Source organism: Rhinopithecus roxellana, chromosome 4 (assembly GCF_007565055.1).
Source record: "Rhinopithecus roxellana isolate Shanxi Qingling chromosome 4, ASM756505v1, whole genome shotgun sequence".
Lineage (NCBI taxonomy): Eukaryota > Metazoa > Chordata > Mammalia > Primates > Cercopithecidae > Rhinopithecus > Rhinopithecus roxellana.
In genome coordinates this window covers 2,075,020-2,083,649 of record NC_044552.1, presented here as the reverse complement: position 1 = coordinate 2,083,649, position 8,630 = coordinate 2,075,020, and the positions used below count along the sequence as shown (strand labels likewise).

The 8,630-nt window shown below is 37.9% G+C and overlaps 1 pseudogene; it reads left to right on the top strand.

Moving 5' to 3' along the window:
* The first annotated feature begins 5,944 nt into the window (after nt 1–5,944).
* LOC104653674 lies at nt 5,945–6,265 on the top strand (annotated as a pseudogene).
* Nucleotides 6,266–8,630: the final 2,365 nt, after the last annotated feature.

The window sequence follows — 8,630 nt, the reverse complement described above, 5'->3', positions numbered from 1 at the left end:
CATTAGAAAGAGCTTTGCCAGCCAGCGTGCAGTGGCTCACACCTGTAATCCCAGCAGAGGCCGAGGTGGGCAGATCACAAGGTCAGGAGCTCAAGACCAGTCTGGCCACCATGGTGAAACCCTGTCTCTACTGGGTTTTAGCTGGGCATGGTGGTGTATGTCTGTAATCCCAGCTACTGGGGAGGCTGAGTCAGAAGAATTGCTTGAACCTGGGAGGTGGAGGTTGAAGTGAGCTGAGATCGCACCACTGCACTCTAGCCTGGACAACAAAGTGACACTCTGTCTCAAAAAAAAGAAAAGAAAAAAAAGAAAGAGCTTTGCCATTAGTGTCAAAAGATCTGTGTCCATTCTGGATCTGCCACTAACTAGAGGTGCGCCCATTTGACAAGTGCCTGTGATACCTTCAAAGACAAATAATAATTTTACAATGAGATTAATGTGTTAAAATTTTTTTCACATATGAAATTAAACAAATATATAACAAAACTGCCTGTGGCAGTGCCACTAGCTGTGTATCAAAATCTAGTCTCTCCTTCTTATCATTTCCCAGCCTCCCTTGCAGTTGGATGGCCATGTGACTATATCCCTCTTGAAGGAATGTGAGTGTTAAGTAATGTGGTAAATCTTACTTCAGGACTCAGTCTTTTAAGACAGTGTATTTTCTCCACGTTCCCTTTCCCTTCTACTAGCCAGATCCTAGGTGTGGCAACCAGCCTAAATCACGCAGATGACAGTATACTCTGGTTATGCAAGAATAACACATTAGAAAGAGCCTCAGTCTCTGAATCACAATACGGAAGAGAGCCATTCACTGACCTTTACTCGTCCTGGGTACTTACATGAGAAATAACCTTACATTGTACTTAAGTGGATTTGGATTTATGTATCATATACCCTCTGATTTATTGGTTCCATTACCAGAAATACCTTCCTTCCAAGAACTTGGAAAAATGTGCACAATATATTATTGAGTATGTATCAGAAAAACAGATTGTCACCAGGTGCGGTGGCTCATACCTATAATCCCAGCACTTTGGGAGACCAAGACAGGTGGATCATTTAAAATCAAGAGATTGGTGCAATAAGCTATGATTGAGTCACTTCATTCCAGCCTGGGCAACAGCCTGAATCCTATCTCTTAAAAAAAAAAAAAAAAGCCGGGCGCGGTGGCTCAAGCCTGTAATCCCAGCACTTTGGGAGGCCAAGACAGGCGGATCATGAGGTCAGGAGATCGAGACCATCCTGGCTAATATGGTGAAACCCCGTCTCTACTAAAAAATACAAAAAACTAGCCGGGCGACGAGGCGGGCGCCTGTAGTCCCAGCTACTCGGGAGGCTGAGACAGGAGAATGGCGTAAACCCGGGAGGCGGAGCTTGCAGTGAGCTGAGAGCCGGCCACTGCACTCCAGCCTGGGCGGCAGAGCAAGACTCCGTCTCAAAAAAAAAAAAAAAAAAAAAAAAAAAAAAAAAAAAAAAAATGCCTGGCACAGTGGCTTACACCTGTAATCCCAGCACTTTGGGAGGTCAAATTGGAGGGATCACTTGAGGTCAGGAATTCGAAACCAGCCTGATTAACATGCTGAAACCCCGTCTCTACTAAAAACACAAACATTAGCCAGGCATGGTAGCACGCACCTGTAATCCCAGCTACACGGGAGACTGAGTCAGGAGAATCCCCTGAACCCAGGAGATGGAGGCTGCAGTAAACAGATTGTACCACTGTGCTCCAGCCAGGGCAAAAGAGCAAGAGTCTTTCTCAAAAAAAAAAAAAAAAAAAAAAAAAAAAAATCAGAGGAAGGTAATTACATTCTAGTCCATCAAGTTATTTTTATTTTTTGTCTCAGATTACAGGTGTCTGTTTCAAGAGAGTATACATGAAGAAAATGGTTTAAAACCGAGATGAAAATGATATAACCCAAAGAGAAAAATCAAATACTATTTTTAAAAGCTAATTCGAAAAAAAATGGTAAAAACTACTTACCAGCACAATTGCTTAGAATCTAATGATTTCAATTCAGCAAACCAAATGTTTTGTATTTATTTATTTATTTATTATTTTTTTTTTTGAGACAGTCTTGCTGTGTCACCCAGGCTGGAGTCCAATGGTGCAATCTCAACTCACTGCAACCTCCGCCTCCAAGGCTTAAGTGGCCCTCCTGCCTCAACCTCCCAAGTAGCTGGGACCACACCTGGCTAATTTTTGTATTTTTTTTTTGCAGAGACGGGGTTTTACCATGTTGTCCAGGCTGGTCTTGAACTCCTGGCCTGAAGCCATCCACCTGCATTGGCCTCTCAAAGTGCTGGGCTTACAGGCATGAGCCACCATACTTGGCCAATCAAACGTTTTTTAAACATTTCTATGTGATTGGTACTAAGGGTACAAGGGGACAAGAATTCTAGTCCCTGCCTTGAAAGAAATACACAAGTAGAAGAATCTTTTAGAAAAATGTAAATTTTTTATTCCTAAAAACAAGGTTTAAATGCATACTTTCTAAAGTCACTGAAAAACAGAAAACAAACAAAAATACAGTTATATACCAAAGTACAGAAAATAACAGAACAAAGAATAAGATACAGAAATAACAGAGTAAGATGAAAAATTAAGATCAAAAGAGATACCAATAAATAAAACATGACAAATTATATCATGAAAATACAAAAAATTCAATTAAACAAGTATATATACACACATACATACACTATTTCTAGAAGTATCTCACAACTTTAGAACTAAAAGGATGGCAAAGGGATAATAAATGAAAGCAAACACCAAGAAAACAGAAATCACAATATTAGTAATATGTATAATAAAGTAAAATATATTAAAATATGTAAAGCAAATATATTAAACAGAACAATAGAGGTTACTTTATAATCATGAAGGATCTAATTAACACAAAAAATATAACTCTCAGAAGTCTTTATACGTTTGTATTTGTGTTTTCTTGCTGCATAACACAATACTACAAACTTAGCAGCTTGAAACATTACTCATTTATTATGTCATAGTTTCCGTAGGTCAGAAGTCCAGGCACAAGTTAGTTGCATGCTTATAAAACTATTGATTACTATTAGGATCTCACAAAACTGAAATTAAATTGAGATACCAGCTAAGGTGTGTTCTCATCTTCTCATCTAGGGTTTAGGATCCTCTTCCAAGCTCATTCAAGTTACTAGTGTTGGAAGTAAATGCTTGGTGCCACCAAGTGAAAATAGCACTCAGGCAGGTTTTCTCAGCAAGGCAATTTACTTCTACAGAAAGATGCGTCTCACGGATGGAGCAATGGTGAGAGCACACTGTACAGGGAGGGGAAGGGAGTCTTATTCCTAATGCATGCAGCTAGCCCCTACTGCTGTGTCTTTCCCCTATTGGCTAGGGTTGGACCGCACAGTCTACGCTAATTCTGATCAGCTATTTTAAAGAGAGTGAGGGTACAAGCCAGAGTGGTGGAGTGAGTAGCTTTGGTGGGAGGGACAGTTGCAGAACAGGTGACTAAGGATGCCTAAGGACAGAACAGGTGACTAAGGGTGACTAAGAACAGAGCATGTGACTAAGGATCCCTAAAGACAGAACAGGTGATACAGGCTAGGAGGGTAAAGAATGAGGACATTAAACTTTAAAATGGAGAACAAAGGACAGGGAAGCTGAACATACTGACATACTGGTTCTTTGAAGGGGAACTCAGAATTCATTGTACTTAACAATTTTTCTCCCTCTTGAATTTTAAAGGAAGTTAACAGGCTAAACTTTGAAGAGGAATTTACTGTATCCTACATTAGTAAAATTCAGTTCCTTGAGATTGTAGGACTGGGGTGTCTGCTTTCTTGTTGGATATTGGCTGGGATCACTCTTAGCTCCTGGAAGCCGTGCAAGCCCTTGCCGCATGGCCCTTCCCATAGGCAGTTCTCAACAGGGCTGTTTGCTTCTGCGAGGCCAGCATGGGGCTCTCTCTCTCTTCAAATCTCTCTAACCCCTTCCATTTCTGACCTTCCAACTCTCTTTTAAAGGTCTCACTTGATTTGGTCAGGCCCACTCAGGATAATCCATCATTTGATCAACTTAAAATTGATTCAGAACTTTAGTTATATCTGCAAAATCCCTTCCACTTTTTCATATAACATAACTTAATCATGGGACTCACAGCCAACCACATTCCCAGATGTCTCTCACACTCAAGAGGAAGGGAATATTATGTGAAATCTATACTAGCCACCAGGAATTTTAGAGACCATCTTAGAATCCTACCTGCCAGTGTTGAATTGTTTTTCATGAAAATATATTAGCTGTTAATATATTAAGTATATTAACCATTAAAAATACAAAAAGATGGATTTTTAAAAATATATAAGTAGTGTGCTATAATATATATTTCTGTCTTTGACAGATTGACTATGCAGAAAAAAAATGGACTCCAATACAAGAAATCAGAATTATATAATTAAGATTGATTTGAAAGATTATTGGAACTCTAAAAATAGAGAATATACTTGCTTTTCCGGTGTCTTATGGAGTTAATCCTGTATTTGATAAAGTGAAAATCTTGGATAAACTGAAAAGTAAATATTAATAAAAATCTTGATAAACTGAAAAGTAAATATTACATGGACCAGTCTCCAAGTCCAAGACAATAGAGTTAACAGAAGAAAACTTAACCAAAGTTATGCAGGCATTGAAAAAGTTTACTCTTTTAAATAATTCTTGATTCAAAGAAGAGAGGTGGGTACTACAATAACAATTTAGTGACAAAAGATTATGGAATGATAAGCATTCCAGCCAAAAAGTTAGGGAAAGGAAATAAAACATAATCAAGGAATACAGGAAAAATAAATGAATTATAACAAAGCAAAAATTAAAACATTCAAAGTTTATTTTTTATGTTTGAAAAAGCAGTGAAGAATGTGGAAAGATATGTACTGACTTAACAGTGAGTGGTAATCCTTTGGGGTGCAAACATAATGGTCTTTTTTTGTGGTTTAAATTTGTTATAATAAGCTTGGATTACTTTTATAATTAAAATAGACGATAGGTTCACAAACAAGGAATATTCTGGTTTCTAAAGATCAGCTAGAAAGTTCCAATTACTATATAAACCATTTTTCCAATATCTTTTTTTTTCCTCTTTGTTGAGACAGGGTTTTGCTCTGTTATCCAGGCTGGGTTCAAGCAATTCTCCTGCCTTAGCCTCCCGAGTAGCATGGATTACAGGCATCTGCCACTATGCCCGCCTAATTTTTTGTATTTTTAGTAGAGGGGGGGGTTTCACCATGTTGGCCAGGCTGGTCTCGAACTCCTGATGTCAGGTGATCCACCGACCTGGGCCTCCCAAAGTGCTGGGATTACAGGTGTGAGCCACCACGCTCAGCCCATTTTTTTCAATATCTTATGGAACATATTTAAAAATTCATCATACAATAGTTCAAAATTAATGTCTCAAATTCCAAAATACAAATATTATATAGGCATTGTCTCAAAACTCAAATAATAAAGCTATAAAATTATAATTTATAAATAACTGAAAAAAATAAAAAGTTAATTATTTTTGACAGGTATTTTGATTTTTAAATTTTTTTAGTGGTTATAAATGTCTTCAGGTTTTTGTCTTTCTCTTAAGTCAATTTTGGCAATTTATCATTTTCCTAGGAAATAACCTATTTTCTCTGGGTTTTCAAATTTGTTGGAATGAACTTGAACATCAACTTCATTTTATTTTTTAAAAATTGTTTCAGTATTTTCAATATAATTTCTCATTCTCAATGTCTATAGTTATAATTTTTTCTGTTTTTCTTAATTCACATCGCCAGACTTTTGCACACACTATATATATATATTTCCCCCAAAAAACTAGCTTTTGGATTTATTGAAAAATTGTACTATCGCTTCTTCTGCCACTCCTGGTGCTGCTTGTGTGCTCGTTCGGTGAGGACCTGGTACCTCTTTTGTGAAATGGCAGCTGAGGAGACGACGGCGCTCCCCACGGCAGACGAAAAGCCCAAGGAAGGAGTCAAGACTGAGAACAACTGAGATCATATTAATTTGAAGGTGGCGGGGCAGGGTAGTTCTGCGGTGCACTCTAAGATTAAGAGGCATACACCACTTAGTAAACTAATGAAAGCCTATTGTGAACGACAGGGATTGCCAATGAGGCAGATCAGATTCTGATTTCATGGGCAACGAATCAATGAAACAGATACACCTGCACAGTTGGAAATGGAGGATGAAGATACAATTGATGTGTTCCAACAGCAGATAGGAGGTGTCTACTGAAAAGAGAACCTGCGTCTTTACTCCAGAACTCTGTTCTTTAAAGACCAATATTACATTTGCAATTAGAAAACTGCAATTTGGTTCCACCACATCCTGACTACTACAGTATAGTTTTCTCTATTCTTTCATTTCCTCCTTCCCCATTCCTTTATTGTACATAAAGGAACCGGTGTATGTGCACAAGCATATTGCATTTTTTTTAAACCAAACAGCCAATGGTATGTTTCGACTGACGTCAAACTGACGTCAAGTGGAGACAGAATGGGGAAAAATACTGATTCTGTGAAAATACCCCCTTTCTCCATTAGTGGCATGCTCATGCAGCTCTTATCTTTATATTCCAGTAAGTTATTTTGCTCTCACTGTTTTAACAAAAAATAAAAATAAAAAAATAAAACTCTTTGCATACGCTGTTCAATTGGAGAATTTTAATGTTTTTCATTTATCATTGTAAAACCAAGGACAATTTTATAACGTTTTTGTACACAGCTGTTACATGTAGGGCAATCTGTCTTCGGGTAGGGATAAATTACGCTAAAACAAACAAACAAAAAGAATCCTAGATAGTTTTCCCTTCAGATCAAGCATCTTGTTGTTTAAATAAACTTCTTGTTTTAAATGAAAAAAAAAAAAAGAAAAATTGTACTATCATTCTGGTTTCTAAGTTTTGAATTTTTGATGGCTGTCTCATATGCTTGACTTGCCTTGCTCTCCTCTAGCGCTCATATTTCTGTAAGGTAGATTTCTAAAAGGAGGATTAAGGACTCACAAGGCTCAGATATTCTGAATTTGGGTGGATGCAGCCTAACTGCCCTTCCAAAAGGATGTCTAAGCTTATACTTCCACAAGTGACTGAACCTGTTTCTCCAAACTTTGTCAACTCTGGATACCACCTATCTTAGTACATTTTCCAGTCTGATGTGCAAAAACATGACATGGCCTATTTAAGTGCACAAAATTGATCAAGAGTGAGGACAGTCTATTGAATAAAAAAGAAGATAAGTTATCATGGTTAGTAAGAATAAAATGAGCCAGGATATTAAACATAGAAGAGTATATAGGCCTACGAAAAGAGAGAAAATGAAGAAAAGAAACCAGAATTGTGGATTTTTTTTTTTTTTTTTTTTTTTTTTTTTTTTTTTTTGAGTGCAAGAAGAAGGGGAGCCTCTGTTTGCAGGAAAATTGGAGTAGGAATAATACAAAAAAATTTAATTAAAAAATAGAGAAAGGGGAGCCAGGGTAAGTGGGAATGTGATGAGGTTTAGTTGCGGTTTCAGTTAATGTTCTGCGTGTGTACAACTTCAGACTGGCCAGGCATTGGGTCTCCACTTTATGTCAATGATAAGATGAGGTAATACAGTAAATCATAATGGGGAAGCAAAGAACAGCGATCAGGCTGGTGGGCTCCACCTCGCAGGGGAGGTCAGGAGGAGGTCTGGCATGAGTGGTGGGTTACACAGGCAAGGGTCAAATTCTAAGGGAAGAAATTGAGTTAGGCACAGAAGGGCTAAATTGACTTGGGTGCTCAGGAGCGTCTGTGGCTGTTCCCTCTGGATTCATTGATTCCAGGGCTAATAAAGGAGCAGCAGAAGCAACTCAATGTTTTTGTATTTGTTTGTACCAACACGTTATATTTTACAAATATTTGCGTTTGTCTTTCATAATAGCCTTCTATTGCTGACTGGACCAAAGCCAAACTCAGCCTCCCTCCCTGACCTTTCTGTATGATGCCACCCTTTCTAGCATCTACCCACGGCACTCTCTTGTTGGTTTCCTTCCTCCCGTATGTCACAGTCATTTTCTTCACACACTCGACTTATTTTCAGCTTTTAATCTCATGCTATCCATACCCAAAGCAATGCTTTCTCTTGGCCCCAATCTCATATTTCACAAGTAAAATCCAATCCTAACCTAAAATAGTCCTTTCCTTTTGCCAGAATATCATGGGTGATGTACTTCTGTGAGCATATATCTCAGAGCTGCTCCACAGTCTTCTATTAGTATAAAGCGGAGAAGGCTGAACAGATTACTATAAGGCCCTCATGCTCTGAAGTTGGGTTTGGAGTGTGTGGTGTTCTTAGCTTTGGAAATTCCTCCATCTACTGGTTGCCTAAAATCCTGTCTGTTCACATTATATAATGAGGTTCGCAGTTGTTTTATGAGATCAGCCTATTTTTAAGAGTAACACGGGCCTCTTGTGAATAACACATTTCTAAGTCACTCTGAATTCCTAAAATAAAATTTAAAATGTATTGTAAAGAAAATATTTTCTTATCATAATAGAAAATGTTTTCAAGCAGATGACAAATTTCTTAATGCTTTTTAACAACCATTAGGGGGCAGAAAATCATTATACAGCATAACA